The sequence below is a fragment of the Triticum urartu genome, chromosome 6 (genome assembly GCF_003073215.2).
Source record: "Triticum urartu cultivar G1812 chromosome 6, Tu2.1, whole genome shotgun sequence".
Classification (NCBI taxonomy): domain Eukaryota; kingdom Viridiplantae; phylum Streptophyta; class Magnoliopsida; order Poales; family Poaceae; genus Triticum; species Triticum urartu.
The window spans coordinates 73,037,215-73,054,081 of NC_053027.1; the positions used below are offsets into that span (position 1 = coordinate 73,037,215).

Below are 16,867 nucleotides of genomic sequence, written 5' to 3' on the forward strand. Positions count from 1 at the left end.
TTCATATTTGTATGATCTGACGTATGTTGCATGGTTGGCTGGACACATACAACATTTTTATTATTCCAAATTAAGATAGCATTTTCTTTCCTACGATTTTATCACTTCCGATATTAGATACCTATGGATGTCATATTTCATGTACCGAGGTATATACGCAATCAGATTTTTACTTTCTACATGTTGACGGGGTGCCTAAAATATTTTCCTACCCTTTTTCACGTAGGTATATACACGCGCATACACATTGGGTATACTGTTTTATTTTTAAGTTTGCTGGGTATATACAAGGAGATTTGTGAGTATATCGTACATTGTGTCTCATTAGCGGGTATTTGATACCTCGGCATGTGTCAATGATTTGAAGTACGTACACCATTTAAGTATATACATACCAGATTTACATACATACTCATGATATTTTTTAGGTATCTACATACTCATGATATATCTAGATATATTCATTACGTCTTGTTAGTAGGTATTTGAGATACCCGAGGTATATCCATAATCTTTTTGTATAATACAGCAGGTATGTGTATATTCTTAGTACATATAATACGACGGGAATATGTATATTTTTCATTACACAATACTTATGGTACGTATATATTTTTGTTAGATATAATAGTCCGAGTATGTGTATATTTATATGAGGTATAATACGTCAACATAATATTTGGAAAGGGATTATTGCTAGGAAATCAACATAATATTTTTTTGGAAAGCAATTATTGACAGCAGTGCATGCAAATAAAAAATGGAAAGCTAATGTTTCATTGATTGCACGCCATGCACTAATAAAAATGACTTGCCATAAACGGCCTAGGTGCCCATGCACCTAGGTGCCCCAAACATTTTACTTATACACACACACACACACACACACACACACACACACACACACACACACACACACACACATATATATATATATATATATATATATATATATATATATATAACTGGAACATCTTGCATTTCAAATTACGTTGGACCGACCAAATTGTCGGTCACAGCCACGATTACATTGTGAGGGAAATCTGATAGTCAGAGCCGCTGTTCGATGCATCTACCTATAGTTGCCAACTCATGGGCAGGCTTGTTACAATCTCTTGGGCAGTGAACAATGCTCCACTTGTTAAAACTCGTTGGTAGGAGATATGTAGCCTCACGGAAGACAACACCAAGGTTGGAGCGGTCATGCACCGTGGAATTAATGGCTTGAGCAAGTCCAAGACAGTCTGTCTCAAAAATGACACGCCCCATACCATGCTCCTCAACTAAGTGTATGGCATGCAATAGCGCAGTTGCTTCAGCGTGCAGAGCTTCATTTATGTGCACAAGCCTTCTAGCAGCAGCAAACAACACCTCACCTGTATGATCTCGAGCCACAGAGCCCCAACCCGTGGTCTGTTTAGCAACATCGAAAGCACTGTCAATATTTATTTTAACCTTATCCACCATCAGTTTACTCCACAGAGGTTTGCTCAGAATCTGCGCTTTCTTTGTTTTTGCATAAAAGACACACCATTCAGCAAAATGCTTCTCAAAAGGAAGCAGAACTCCTCAGGTGTAGCTCTCTTTTGCTTATGATTGCCTTTATTCCTCTCCGTCCACCACAGCCATAGAAAGCACTAGATCGTTGATGGCGTGCGTTGCTGCACCCGTCTATTTTGAATGCTATGTGAGAGTGTTAGAAATTTATGTACAAACATAGAGTTCATGTTAGTTTATACAGATAATAATGTGTTAGTACAAAGTGATAGTGTCTCCCATGAAGCTGATAATAGTTGGTCCACAGGCGTGCGAAGGACTTTATATATCTCACTACAATATTGTGTTTGATTTCAGTTTTTGTGTGTACAACGTGCAGTTGTAACAATTGATGATGCAATAAGTTTGTCACATCAATTGTAGTAGTGTCTCATTGTCAGGGGTTAAAATTTGTCACGTCAATTATAGTATAGTGTCTTAATTGTCTGGGTTAAATTCGTTCGCACATTAAGCTATAGCTTCACATAGGGTTTTTTGGTCATTTTAATAAAGAAAGAAAAGATCCTATGGAGGACCAACCGGAGAGAAAATATGTTTGGTTATCAATGTTATATTGCTTAAATCAACTTTATTTTTTTCCTAATGAAGCATGCTTTTTCTCATGTAAGATTACATTTGACAAATCAGATTCAAGGTCCCTGAATCGTTATGGTGAAAACTTAAATGAAACAAGTGAGCTTTCAGATGAGTGCATATTCAAATCTACCAAACACTTACAAGTACATCGCAGAAGGAAGGGCACGTTCAGAGATTTGCAAAAAATAGCATTGGAATAGCACAAATAACTTCACATACATGATGTCTTAATAATACTGGGAATATATGATCTGAAACATTACACTCATATTTGGGTAGAGAAAATGCTAAGTATTTGGGTAACCACGTGAACTATGTAATAGTATTATGTTGTGCACTTAATTTTTTGGTTTAATAGCACACCTCTTGCATCTACAAGGGCTTTCAGTTCTCCAGTCCTGGTATTATCAACGGAACTAATAAAAGTGCTTAGGCAAACATGCCCTTAATCTAGCACGCCAGTTGGCCAACTCCTCCTGCTCGTTGTGCCTCAGGTTGTAACTAAAATAGCCCCTCCCCTGCCAAAAGGAAGGTTGTTATGATGATCTTATGTGATGAACACATGTTACAGGTTCATCCACTTCTTTATGCACACAAATCCGATCACGGACACAGCGGAGAGCACTGAAAAGAATAACATTGCCTGTCCGATGGTCTTCACTTATTTATTATATGCCGTGATGCCTTCCCTTGTAAGAAAAATAATGAAATACAGACTGCACTTACTGAACTCTTCCAATGATTTGCTGACATCACTGCCCCCAGACTGAACCAAGTGCATCTTACCTGAAAATATTACATTTCCCATACATCAAGATCTTACAAATGGAAATGAACAAAACCAAAAATTCTGCAAATAATGAGAATGTCATGAATTCAGAGATGAAAGCACAATCTACTGAGAATGAGGGGAGTCTAAATTAAGCTGCATGAAAGCTACATTAGAGTCCTTGACTCGACAGGCAGCTCCCAGTTGTCTCTCCTTTTATCGAAAAGCCACAGGAGCTAGTCTGACACCCAGTAGGTAGGTCTGTTTTCTAACTAAGCTGCATTCTGCCTGCAGTGAAGCTAAATCTGCAAGCGCAGCAGCAAACTTTTCTTTTGGTTGTGTAGCTGGAATAGGTCCATTATACTGTACTATTATTTTGCCTGATTGTTTTGTCTCCAATGGTGAAATCTTTATTGATGGGAACATAACACTGCTCATGCAAATTTGATGGATATTTTTGTTACCCATTGGTGCATCGTATGGAGAAAATAGAAGAGGGATATCAGTTACTACTATTTAGATTTATGTGCAACTTAACACTAAATAACTTATTTTTGCTACCCGTTCATGCTTGCTATGGAAAAAAATAGAGGCATTTCTCCCCCATTTTATTAGTTGGTGGTTCCATCAATGATAATCGATAAAAGTTCAACTCTGTAAGTTGGAAAGACCCGCACATGAACATCCCTCGAGATAAAGGCTGCATTTACATGGATGGCGAAAAACATGAGCAAATTGTTAAGTATTAGCTTGTCAAGAGCTGATAGGTTTCAGTTTTAGGCATGGATCTGAGGTAACTCGAATTGGAGTTCCTTGCACCTTGATTCAAATTCTGTTCACAATATTAATCTAGAAAGAAACTCACCATGTCTTGAAAATCCACACACATACTTCCAAATATTGGTAAGATTATTGGGCTTTGCTCACTTCTGCATAGAAGAAGATACTGAGGCTTCACCCCCGTCTATAACAGTATGGCTACATTCTTTTGCGCATATAACTACACTGTTCCACTTAACCTGTTGCGTACAGCAACAAATAGAAGAACCATGGTGTGGATAACAGATATATGAGTAATCTTCTATGCTGTAAAAACATGGATGGTAAAACATGAATCGATAAAATGAAATCTGGTAGTCCAAGTGAAGTAATTACCTGCCCAGAAGCCATTAGAACTATCACCTAAAGAATTTCAGAAAAAAAAAGCGAGAGCCAGTTTCCAATATCTGGCCGAATCAATCGGCCATCTCCCAGTTTGAACAATACCTGCACAAAATTAGATTGGGAGGATACAATGTAATCGTTGGGTGGAAGAAGCAAATATCGTACATGGATGATAAAAAATAAAGATAGAGGGGAGCCTAGAAGAGCACCATGCTGATGGATGTTCTGTCGCCGGAGTTAGAAGATTGAGGGTAGATGAAGCATATATACACAGCGGAAGAATGAGAAACAAAGACCCAGGCATCCATTAATGACCGCGAGGGGCGCACATCATCCGCCATGAATGGTTGGAGAGAAACTGAAGAGTGATTACTTCCTTCAAACCCACGGTAGCAGTTTCAAGAGACGAACAGTCGGACAGCGATTCACGGACTGGATGCATTGGATCCTCTCTGCGCCTCGGATCCGGAGTGGATGGATTCGATGCGGTCGCTCCCGCTGCGCCTCCAATCGGGACTTTTTTTTGGAAGCAACCGAATCAGGAGTATGCGGTCGCCCCGCCGCGCCTTGATCGGGATTGGATTAGGGTTTAGGGCCGCGAGTGGACGGACCTAACGCAGTCGCTCATAGCCTCGTACGCCTCCCAAGCCCAGTAGTGTACCTTCGCCTGCCCGGATGGGAGGGTAATAGAAGCCCATTTATACCCAATTTAACGACAAAGGCCCAAAAAAGTCATCAGAGCAGCGGCCCAGAATGGCTGGCGCTTAACGGTAGCGCACGAAGCGAGCGTACGTGCGATCCAGGGCCAATCCGACGACCGAAAATCGCAAAAGGTGACGATCAGACGGCTGTGTAGGTTAATGGCCTGGGAGGGCTTGAAAATTGCTCAGTTATAATGATTCTAAATATGATTCTCAGCTTCCTATCCTCTGAAAGGGCAAATATGGTGGCGAGGATTTCGCTCGGTGACTGACATTGCAGCCGGTTTAACCGGGACGACTCCAGCTCACACACACGCCAAATCTTCTTGACCTCCTTACATCTGAAAAAAAGATGTCCGCCATCCTCCAATAATCTATGGTAAAGGACACAGCTAGTATCGAGCTCGATCCCAATCCGTTCAATATTCCTCAGCATAGGGTGACTATTATGAGCGACTCTCCACAAAAAATGATGCACTTTCCCGAGACATCTAATCTTCCAGAGGTTCTGCCACATTTTTCCATAAGCTGTATCACCGGCGACGCCCTCACCCTGCTGCCTAGGGGCCAGCCGTTTCTTCATGTCAAGGTGAACTCTGTACGCAGACCTCACTGAAAATAAGCCCTTGCTATCGAATTGCCAAGCCAAGAAGTCCTCATGTTGCTCAAAAGTTGGAATCTTTAGTATTATATCAGTCTCTTCCGGATTGAACGTTTGTCTAACCAACAGCTCATCCCAGGAGTGTGTATACGGGTCGATAAGCTCTCAGACTTTAGTCAGGATGGTATTGCGATGGGGAGACCTTGGAAACCGAACAACACCAGCAGGGAGCAAGGGGTCCTGCCAGATCCGGGTATGCTCACCCGAACCCACCCTCCACACCATCCCCTCATTCATGATGGACACCCCTTGAAGGATGCTCCCCCAAACATAACTGATGCCCGGGGTCGCTGTAGCTGCAAAAATGTCGCCGTCCGGGTAGTATTTAGCACGTAGAACACGAGCATAGAGCGAATCTGGTGCCTGGATCAACCTCCAAACTTGGCGAGACAACATTGCAATATTGAATGCGTGTAGATCCCTAAACCCAATCCCTCCCTGTTCCTTCGGATGGGTCATCTTCTCCCAGCCAACCCAGTGATGTTTATGCTCATCTCTTGGTTATCCCAGAAAAACGGCAGATCATGTGGCTTATACTCTCACACAAGGACTTTGTCAGATCAAAACAGGCCATGGCATAGGCTGGAATTGCTTGGGCAACCATTTTTATTAGGATTTCCTTACCCTTCTTTGACAGCATCTTGATTTTATAACCCTGAAGTAGGTCCCGGATTCTGTCTCGGAGGTATTCAAAAGCAGGCTTGACGAGCCTTGCCCACATAGCGAGGCAGCCCCAAATACTTGCCCTGTTGACCTTCGTTCTGTAGGTCGAGAAGATGTAGTAAGGTTTGTTTCCTAAGCTGCAACGTGTTCTTGCTGAAGAGCACAGAAGACTTGTCCCGATTAATAATTTGGCCCGACCCCTTCTCATATACTTCAAGAATTTCATTCACTATGGACACACTCTCCTCGGTGGCCTCCAACAACAGCAAGGAATCATCAGCGAAAAGCAGGTGTGTGACGGTAGGGCCCTCAGGTGCTACTTTGATGCCTCTAATCGAACCCATGTATTCGTCATGATCAAGCAAAGTGGAGAAACCCTCAACACAAATAAGAAATAAGTACGGAGAAATTGGGTCTCCCTGCCTCAAACCTTGTCCTGGAATAACTGTCTCGGTACAAGACCCATTTACCTTAAATCTGTAGCGTACAATATACATACACTTGCTGATTTGTTCCACAAAGGCACTATCAAAACCCAACCGTGTCATGATTTTCTCCATAAAATCCCAGTTCACCCTGTCGTAGGCCTTACTCATATCAAGTTTGAGTGCCGCATAGCTAGTAGCTCTAGTTCTCTTTCTCTTCAAAAAGTGTATCATCTCATAAGCCAAAATAGTGTTATCGGAAATGAGCCTGCCGGGCACGAACACACTCTAGTTTGGTGATATGATATTTCCCAGTATGCACTTCAGTGTGTTGGCCAAAACCTTGGACACGAGCTTATACACAACATTACAGAGGCTAATAGGGCGTAGATCCTTCAATCTTTTTGGGTTCTGGACCTTTGGGATGAGCACCACAAGGGTGTCGTTCCATCCCTCCGGAATACTGCCGCCTCGTAATACTTGTAAAACCTCGCACACAACAACATCATCACCAATCAGCTGCAAATAGTGCTTATAGAAGATCGCTGGTAAGCCATCAACGCCCGGTGCTTTGAGATCACCAATGTTATCTAGAGCCTTCTTAACCTCCTCTGCAGTAAAATCCGCCGTTAAGTACTCATTCATTTGGGCAGAGACTTTTGGTGCTATGTTATTTAGAATTACCGCAGCGTCAGCACCTGCCATGGGGGTAAATAAGCTAGAAAAATAATTAGTAATGAGGGCCTTCAAGCCCTCCTCCCTAGTCACCACCACCCCGTCCTCCCTCACCATCTTGGTTATGGTATTTTTCCGCCTTCGTTCAGACGCATACACCTGGAAATATTTAGTGTTGCAGTCTCCTTTAGACAACCAATGGGCATGTGCCCTTTGCCGGCTTGCCACATCAATCTGTTCCTCAAGTCTCTCAAGCTTGTATTTGACTGTTAGCTCCTTCCGAATCATATTCTGTGACAAAGGTAGCCGCCGGATCTCCTCTAGTTCCAGTTTCAGAATCCTTGCTCGTTTTTGTAAATCACCCAAAACATCCCGACTCCATACATGTAATGCGTTATTGATGGCTGCAAGTCTTCTAGACACTGAAGGACCAGAAGCTCTCTCCCATTACTGATGAACCAAGTTGTCACAGTCCTCCTCAAGTAACCACCGGGCTTCAAATCGCTTCATCTGTGTACCACCTCCCTTATTCATCATCTGCCTACTGCTATCAACCCATAGAGAAATATGTCTATGGTCCGAGTGTTCAGGATAACCATTAACGACTTTATAGTGGGGAAAACGAGCACACCACGTTGGAGTAGCCACCACTCTGTCAAGGCGCTCACGGATATAACCATCAATGCGATAATTGTTATTCCTCCATGTGAAAACATCACCCTCAAAACCAAGGTCTTTAAGATTACAAAAATCTAAAGCATCACGAAAGTTTTGATTACCTTACATGGATGTTCACTCAACTTGGACGAAAAACTCAGTTTGGTCACTGGACTTAGAGTTACGTTGTTTACAATCACTAAAGTGGCTTTATTGAATAGAACTTGCTACTATTTGTTTCAAACAAGAACTCCACCAATGCCTGTTATACGATAGACACGATTGATATTTGAACCACTAAAATAAGTATGCCCCACATTGATACGCACGGACAATTTAACTTTTTTTTTGCGGGAGAGGACAATTTAACCAGTAACTAAAAAATGCAAGACATAATCCATGAGGCTATCTCATTTGCCCGCGCGTTAACAAGGATCTGATTAATACATGAAGATATAATAGGTAAAAATTACTTCTAGAACATTTTGATAAGGAAAGAATAAATACATGAAGATACAATAGGCAAAAAATGATTATAAAGTATTTGCCAAAACATTAATATAGGAAATAATAAAATGACATTAAATCCATTCTCCGATCTCTATATAAAGACTAGCACGCTCTATTCCAGTGACAGCGTCGCTACAGAAGGACAACAACGCTACGAAGAGAAGGATCCCAACATGACGAGCACCAGAGACAACACTCGCGTTCTGTGCTTGATGGCTCTCGTGGCCATGTCTACCACCATCATTTCCTGCCATGCAGCAGGTACCTACTCCCTTCATTCAAAAATGTAACATATTATATATATTTTTATGCATACTACATACAGACTAAAATAAGTGAGCAAACATATTAAAATGCACCCATATACATTTAAATCAGAAAAAGTCATCATAGAATGCTTTTACCACGCTTGGCACGTGGTGTATTTATTCTCTCTTTCATGTGCAAAATGAATTACTTTCTTCAATCTAAATTCATCAAAATTCTAGCTTTATCAAAGAAACTTTATCAAAATTCTAGCTTTGTCCTAGGTTAAATCTTTTCAATTTTGATCAAGTTTATAGAGAAATATGCTAATATTTACGACATCAAATATATACTATGGATACATATTTTATGATGGAACTAATTTGGTGTTGTAGATGTTGAAATTTTCTCTATAGACTTGGTCAAACTTAAAGAAGTCTGACTTAAGATAAAGTTGGAATTATAACTACTTTCTGGAAGGAAGGAAGCACCCTGGTAATCGATTGCTATGCAATATAAATGCATTAACGTGCTATCACTCCATTGTTCATAGGTACAACAGGTCTGGGTATAACAAGCACTTTTACGAAATTGTGTGTAGCCGCAAAAGGTTGTGCGCCCCCAATCCAACCAAGTGGCAACGTTCTGTGCAAGGCTTATTGTGTAGGCCAACGTTACAATAAGGATAAAAGCTATTGCTCACCAGATAATGGCGGCATGTGCTGCTGCGAAAAGTAATGAATTACATGTATTGCCATGTGCTGAAAAGATATGGTGCACCGTTGAGAATGCACATCGGAAATTACTTCACATGACGAATAATCAATATATATACACTTTCACTTCGATAACACCCCCCCCCCCCCCCAAACACACGGCTGTGCCCCCCCCCCCCCCCTTTATAATGATGGGCATGATGCTTTGCCGCTCCACTACGCTGCTCTTTTGTTAAAAAATAGCGCAACATTTATAAGAACAAACTAGGCTGAAGCGTAAGACCAGTCCATCGGCCATCAATCCTGATCTCCCAAGAAAACGTTATGTGTTTTATGCGCACTTCTAAGGACTTGATCTACTGACCTCTCGAATAATAAAGCTTGTAAAAGACTTGGGGCGACCAACTAGACAGTAGTTTATGGTTAGAGAAAGTGAAATAACCTTTATGACTTCAGCATTCTATAAGTATATAAAATTATCAACAGTAGGATTCTTATCATTTGTGGAGATATTTTCTAAAATGCCAAAACGCCTCCATTCACTTGAGGCAGGTGAGGAAAGCGAAGCCTTCGCTTTTTGGAGGCGTTTCATCAAAATACTTTGAAAAGATCTATATTAAAGCAATTAAAAAGAATACCTCAAAATACTTTTTATGCACGCAACCTGCCATAGACGACAACTTGATCCAGTCGGACATTTTTCTCTAACAAGATAGGGCCAACTTAGATTTTGACACAGGGACCTCGATTTTGATGGACTGGCCCTGGAACACACGAACACTCCCAGCTCCAAGGAGGAACAACATTCACGAAATTGAAAAATGTTCATCGATTAGAATAAAAGTTCACGAATTTGAAAAAAAACAAAAAAGTTCATTGATTTGAAAACAAGTTCACGAATTTGAAAAAAAAGTCCACAAATTAAATTTCCTACGCACACGCAAGATCATGGTGATGCATAGCAACGAGAGGGAAGAGTATCGTCCATGTACCCTCGTAGACCGTAAGCGGAAGCATTATGAGAACACGGTTGATGTAGTCGAACGTCTTCAGATCCGACCGATCCAAGTACCGAACACACGGCACCTCCGAGTTCAGCACACGTTCAACTCGATGATGTCCCACGAACTCCGATCCAGCAGAGCTTCACGGGAGAGTTCCGTCAGCACGACGGCGTGATGACGGTGATGATGTTGCTACCGATGCAGGGCTTCGCCTAAGAACCGCTACGATATGATTAAGGTGAATTATGGTGGAGGGGGGCACCGCACACGTCTTGGAACAATCAACTTGTGTGTTCTAGGGTGCCCCCTGCCCCCGTATATAAAGGAGCAAGGGGGGAGGCTGGCCGGCCCCTGTAGGGCGCGCCAGGAGGAGGAGTCCTCCTCCTAGTAGAAGTAGGACTCCCCTTTCCTACTCCTATTAGGAGGAGGAAAGGAAGGAGAGAGGGAGAAGGAAAGGAAGGAGAGAGGGAGAAGGAAGGAGAGGGAGGAAAGGAGGAAAGGGGGGCCGGCCCCCTAGTCCAATTCAGTTTGGGCTAGGGGGGCCGCGCGCCCTGCCTCATCTCTTCCACCACTTGGCCCATGAGGCCCAATACTTCTTCCCCGTATTCCCGTAACTCCCTGGTACTCCGAAAAATACCTGAATCACTCGGAACCTTTCCGATGTCCGAATATATTCGTCCAATATATCGATCTTTACGTCTCGACCATTTCGAGACTCCTCGTCATGTCCCCGATCTCATCCGGGACTTGGAACTACCTTCGGTACATCAAATCACATAAACTCATATTACCGATCGTCACCGAACATTAAGCGTGCGGACCCTACGGGTTCGAGAACTATGTAGACATGACCGAGACACGTCTCTGGTAAATAACCAATAGCAGAACCTGGATGTTCATATTGGCTCCTACATATTCTACGAAGATCTTTATCGATCAAACCGCATAAGAACATACGTTGTTCCCTTTGTCATCGGTATGTTACTTGCGTGTGATTCAATCGTCGGTATCTCAATACCTAGTTCAATCTCGTTACCGGCAAGTCTCTTTACTCGTTCCTTAATGCACTATCCCGCAACTAACTCATTAGTGGCATTGCTTGCAAGGCTTATAGTGATGTGCATTACCAAGAGGGCCCAGAGACACCTCTCTGACAATCGGAGTGACAAATCCTAATCTCGATCTATGCCAACTCAACAAGTACCATCGGAGACACCTGTAGAGCACATTTATAATCACCCAGTTACGTTGTGACGTTTGGTAGCACACAAAGCGTTCCTCTATTAATCGGGAGTTTCATAATCTCATAGTCATAGGAACATGTATAAGTCATGAAGAAAGCAATAGCAGTAAACTAAAACGATCAAGTGCTAAGCTAACGGAATGGGTCAAGTCAATCAAATCATTCTCCTAATGATGTGATCCCGTTTATCAAATGACAACTCATGTCCATGGTTAGGAAACATAACCATCTTTGATCAACGAGCTAGTCAAGTAGAGGCATACTAGTGACACCCTGTTTGTCTATGTATTCACACATGTACTAAGTTTCCGGTTAATACAATTCTAGCATGAATAATAAACATTTATCATGATATAAGGAAATAAATAATAAATTTATTATTGCCTCTAGGGCATATTTCCTTCACTAGGCCGCTGTGTCGCGCCAAGTGCGTGTCCAGGCGCTGGCACCGCCTCATCTCGGACCCCCACCACCGCAGGAGGCTCCCCCAGACCCTCGCCGGCGTCTTCTACCTCACCAGGGACGAGTGGCACCCCCCCAAGAGGTCCACCATTTCGCCAGCTTCCTCCCGGAGCAGGGACGCGGGGCTCTCATCCACCCCTCCCTCTCCTTCCTGCCTTGCTATGAGTGCTGCAAGCTGGCGGACTCCTGCAACGACCTTCCCTTTGTTGGGGAACGTAGCATGCAATTTCAAAAAATTTCTTATGCTCACGCAAGATCTATCTAGGAGATGCATAGCAACGAGAGGGGGAGAGTGTGTCCATGTACCCTTGTAGACCGAAAGTGGAAGCGTTAGCTTAACGCGGTCGATGTAGTCGAACGTCTTCTCGATCCAAATGATCAAGCACCGACGTACGACACCTCCGAGTTCTGCACACATTCAGCTTGATGACGTCCCTCGAACTCTTGATCCAGCAAAGTGTCGAGGGAGAGTTCCATCAACACGACGGTGTGGTGACGACGATGGTGAAGTGATCCGCGCAGGGCTTTGCCTAAGCACTACGTGAATATGACTGGAGGCGTAAACTGTGGAGGGGAGCGCCGCACACGACTTGGAACAATTGATGTGTGTTAGAGGTGCCCCCAGCCCTTGTATATAAAGGAGTTAGAGGGGAGGAGGCCGGCCCTAGGCGCGCCCCAAGTAGGAGGAGTCCTACTTGGGCTCCTAGTAGGATTCGGCCCCCCTTCCTTTTATCAGAGGGGGAAAGGGGGAAGGAGAGAGAGGAGAAGGAAAGGGGGGCACCGCCCCCTCCCCATTCCAATTCGGACTCCTCCCTTGTGGGGCGCGCCACCCCTATGTGGGCTGGTGTGCCTCCCTCCTAATGGCCCATATGGCCCATATCTTCCCCGAGGGGGTTTCGGTAACCCCCGGTACTCCGATATGTACCCGATACATTCCGAAACACTTCGGTGTCCGAATACTATCATCCAATATATCAATCTTTACCTCTCGACCATTTGAGACTCCTCGTCATGTCCGTTGATCTCATCCGAGACTCCGAACAACATGGTCACCAAATCACATAACTCATATAATACAAAATCGTCATCGAACATTAAGCATGCGGACCCTACGGGTTCGAGAACTATGTAGACATGACCGAGACACCTCTCCGGTCAATAACCAATAGCAGAACCGAGATGCTCATATTGGTTCCTACATATTCTACGAAGATCTTTATCGGTCAAACCGTAATGACAATATACGTCATTCCCTTTGTCATCGGTATGTTACTTGCCCGAGATTTGATCGTCGGTATCTTCATACCTAGTTCAATCTCATTACCGGCAAGTCTCTTTACTCGTTCTGTAATGCATCATCCCGCAACTAACTCATTAGTCACATTGCTTGCAAGGCTTATCATGGTGTGCATTACCGAGAGGGCCCAAAGATACCTCTCCGATACTCGGAGTGACAAATCCTAATCTCGATCTATGCCAACCCAACAAACACTTTCGGAGATACTTGTAGAGCATCTTTATAATCACCCAATTACGTTGTGACATTTGATAGCACACAAGGTATTGCTCCGGTATTGGGGAGTTGCATAATCTCATAGTCAAAGGAATATGTATAAGTCATGAAGAAAGCAATAGCAATAACTCAACGATCATTATGCTAAGCTAACGGATGGGTCTTGTCCATCACATCATTCTCCTAATGATGTGATCTCGTTCATCAAATGACAACTCATGTCTACGGTTAGGAAACATAACTATCTTTGATGAATGATTTAGTCTAGTAGAGGCTTACTAGGGACATTATGTTTTGTCTATGTATTCACACATGTATCAAGTTTCCGGTTAATACAATTCTAGCATGAATAATAAACATTTATCATGATATAAGGAAATATAAACAATAACTTTATTATTGCCTCTAGAGCATATTTCCTTCACTCCTCTATCGCTACTTCTTCGACGGTGATCTCCCGGAGATGTTTCGCTACGTGGTGTGCAATTCTGCCACCGGAACCTGGCTCGAATTGCCCGAACCCTCCCAGGCTGCCGCCGCGCCAAGACGCCCACAACCTATTTGGCTTTCGATCCAGCCATTTCCTCGCATTTTCGTGTGTTTGAGTTCTCCGAGTTTGAGAACAGATACTGCTTGGCTGGTGCAGCAATCTACTCGTCCAGAATAGGGGTGTGGACTTTCAAGAGAAGTTGCATGATCTCTGAGCTTAGAATCTGCACTAACATGAGAAGCGTCTTCTTCAATGACATCTTGCATCTTATCATGCCTAACTATTCTATACTGGCAGTGAATACTGATGGGGAGAGATGGAGGATCATTCGTGTGCCACACCAGGAAGCAGAGTTTGAGCCTGCTTTTATTGGCCAGTCCTAGGGGCACCTTTGTTACACGAATATAGTTCGTAGTGTCCTCGATCCTCTAAGCTTGTCAATCTGGGTTCTCGAGGATTACAATACAGATGAATGGATACTGAAGCATCATGTGATCAATGAACAATTGCTAGAGAAAAGAAACTTTCCACATGGGATCGATCATCCGTCCTTCCACCACTACTTATACAACATTGTCGCTATTCACCCGGATTGCGGTTGATTTTCTATGTTGCTGGCAAGGATAACACACTGATGAAGTATGACATTGATCTAAAGGAAGTGCATGTTATCTGCAATCTTGGGTCTGACTGTTGTCAGGAAGCATTTTTGGCGTATGTTCTGTTGTACTTGGACACGCTGGAAGAACACCAATCAATTGCTGGTTGAAGTTTTCCATGAAAGATATTTAGACCATTGCAAGAGCTTGGTATTCAACCAGGAGCAGCACTATATTTAAGTCCTCTTGAAATTGGTGACAGCTATTTCTTGCTATGTTTGGATGATTCCTGCTTCAATCTATTAGTTTGTGGCATTGTGCAACGTTTGGTTCTATTAGATGTCCTACAAGGTAGCTTGATGTAGGCTGGTTGTTTCAGTGGACTACTTGAAGTTTGCTTATTCCAGTGGATGTTTTTTGTTTATGCATGTTATTGCAGCTAAATGTAGGGAAGACTTAACTAGTAATATTGTACTACGTACTTTACTGAAGTTGGTATGGTCTTATATGCACTTTATCTGTAGTCCCACTTATTAATTGAAGTTAGATATGTTATATGCAGCTATTACATTTTGTCCTTTCAAAGCACATCCATTTTTTATTGTGGGTGTCTTTTCTCTGGGTGTTGGTATTACTGAATCATTACCTTTGTTTAAATAATTAATACTGAGCTGTTTTGTCATATTTTTTCTTGTTGTTTCAATAGGCTATTTTCAAGGCTCCCTAATATATTGCCAGAGTGCCATTGGTTATTCCAGTGACAACTCTCTGTTGAAGCTATAGAGAGAACCAAGAGCAGATTATTGATTTATCATCCCTCATCCTCAGTTATCTTCTAATGCTTTGTCGCCTTTGAATAATTTTTTAAACTTGTATGCTCTTTTCTGCATCTGCTTTCCCTCTAAAAGTTGAACAAGGCTTGGAAAAGATACTATGTATGCAAAGGAAATACAAAGAGGAACAAGAGAGAGAGAGAGAGAGCTGCGGGTTTATTAAATTGTTTATATTTTCAACCCCTTTTCTACTAAAGATTAATGTTTTATATTAAATTATTACCTACTCCCTCCGTCCGAAAAAGCTTATCCCAAGCTTGGTGCTAGATACATCCATTTGAAGGACAAGCTTTTTCAGACGGAGGGAGCATATGTTTTAGAGCATTTTTCTAAAGTAATTTTTAATATAGATCCATGAGAAATAATATTGTGCTAAATACTGGTTGCTTGTCTTGTTATCCTTAATTTTACTTTAGTTTACCAATTAGACATTGCCTTGAAGTTAATTTCTCCATTTTGTTCTTCGGTATGCTGACTTCTTTCAGGCTTCAGTTTTGACCAACAATGAATAGACACACATAGTGTTTTCAACATAAAGAGGGTTGAATTTACAAGAAGTTTGAGGGAGAACAACCCTATTCTGTCCTTTTTTACTTTTCACCATCATTGATGATGCTAATAGTGCTGTTGTGTTCTGTTAGAATCTACTGATGACATGGTTGCCCTTCAACCATGTTCGTTCCTTTCAAAATTTGATTGAGTTTGCTTACCATGGTCGTTTCTTTGGGAAATGGTTGATTAATAGCCATGCTTAGGATAGAAAATTGAACATTTGTTTGTGATTCAGTTGACTTGTTGTGGTTTCTGAAAGCAAAATTAATAAAAATAAAAATGCTTTGGGGCCTCAGACTAGTTGTTGCAAGATTTTTGTTAGAAACATTCATATCTAGACAAACCTAAAGTGTTTTGTCAGTTCGCATGCTCTATAGAGCAATCCATATATATCTTTCTCATGGACTTCCTTTTTCCCTTTCCAGCCGAGATACCCAACGTTGTGGTTCTATGGTGTGTTCTCGTTATGATAGTCTTCAACCAGACCCTTAAAACTTATCCATGGGCGGAAGCCCGGACAAAATAAAGTCATCCAATCAGATCCCCAAACTTCCATTTTGTTTAGGGGAAGTGGTGGCAAGGAAACTGTCCGAAACTTTGGGGGCTTAGAGCACGAGAAATAATCAACAAGAAAAGCTTTATTGATCCTCATCGTCCGTCAATGAGACACGACCGCTCAAAGATCGAAGGTTACATGCCGAGCATAATCAATGACCTTATTGTCATGTCAAAGGAGAAACATCCGTCTTAAAAATCCAACATGTTATGGGGATGAGCATGCAATGTAACATGTTGGATTCTTAAGAAGGTTGTGTTCATCCCCGTAACATGTTAGATTTTTAAGACAGTTG

At 42.3% G+C, this 16,867-nt stretch overlaps 1 long non-coding RNA gene across 1 annotated transcript; it reads right to left on the reverse strand.

The window, feature by feature from the left end:
- Nucleotides 1-2,306: 2,306 nt before the first annotated feature.
- Nucleotides 2,307-4,652, reverse strand: LOC125514081. The gene is made up of 2 exons (XR_007286257.1): nucleotides 3,768-4,652; nucleotides 2,307-2,919 (listed from the first exon to the last, which is right to left on the reverse strand). It is a non-coding gene; the product is annotated as an uncharacterized LOC125514081 (long non-coding RNA).
- Between the last annotated feature and the right edge of the window lie 12,215 nt (nucleotides 4,653-16,867).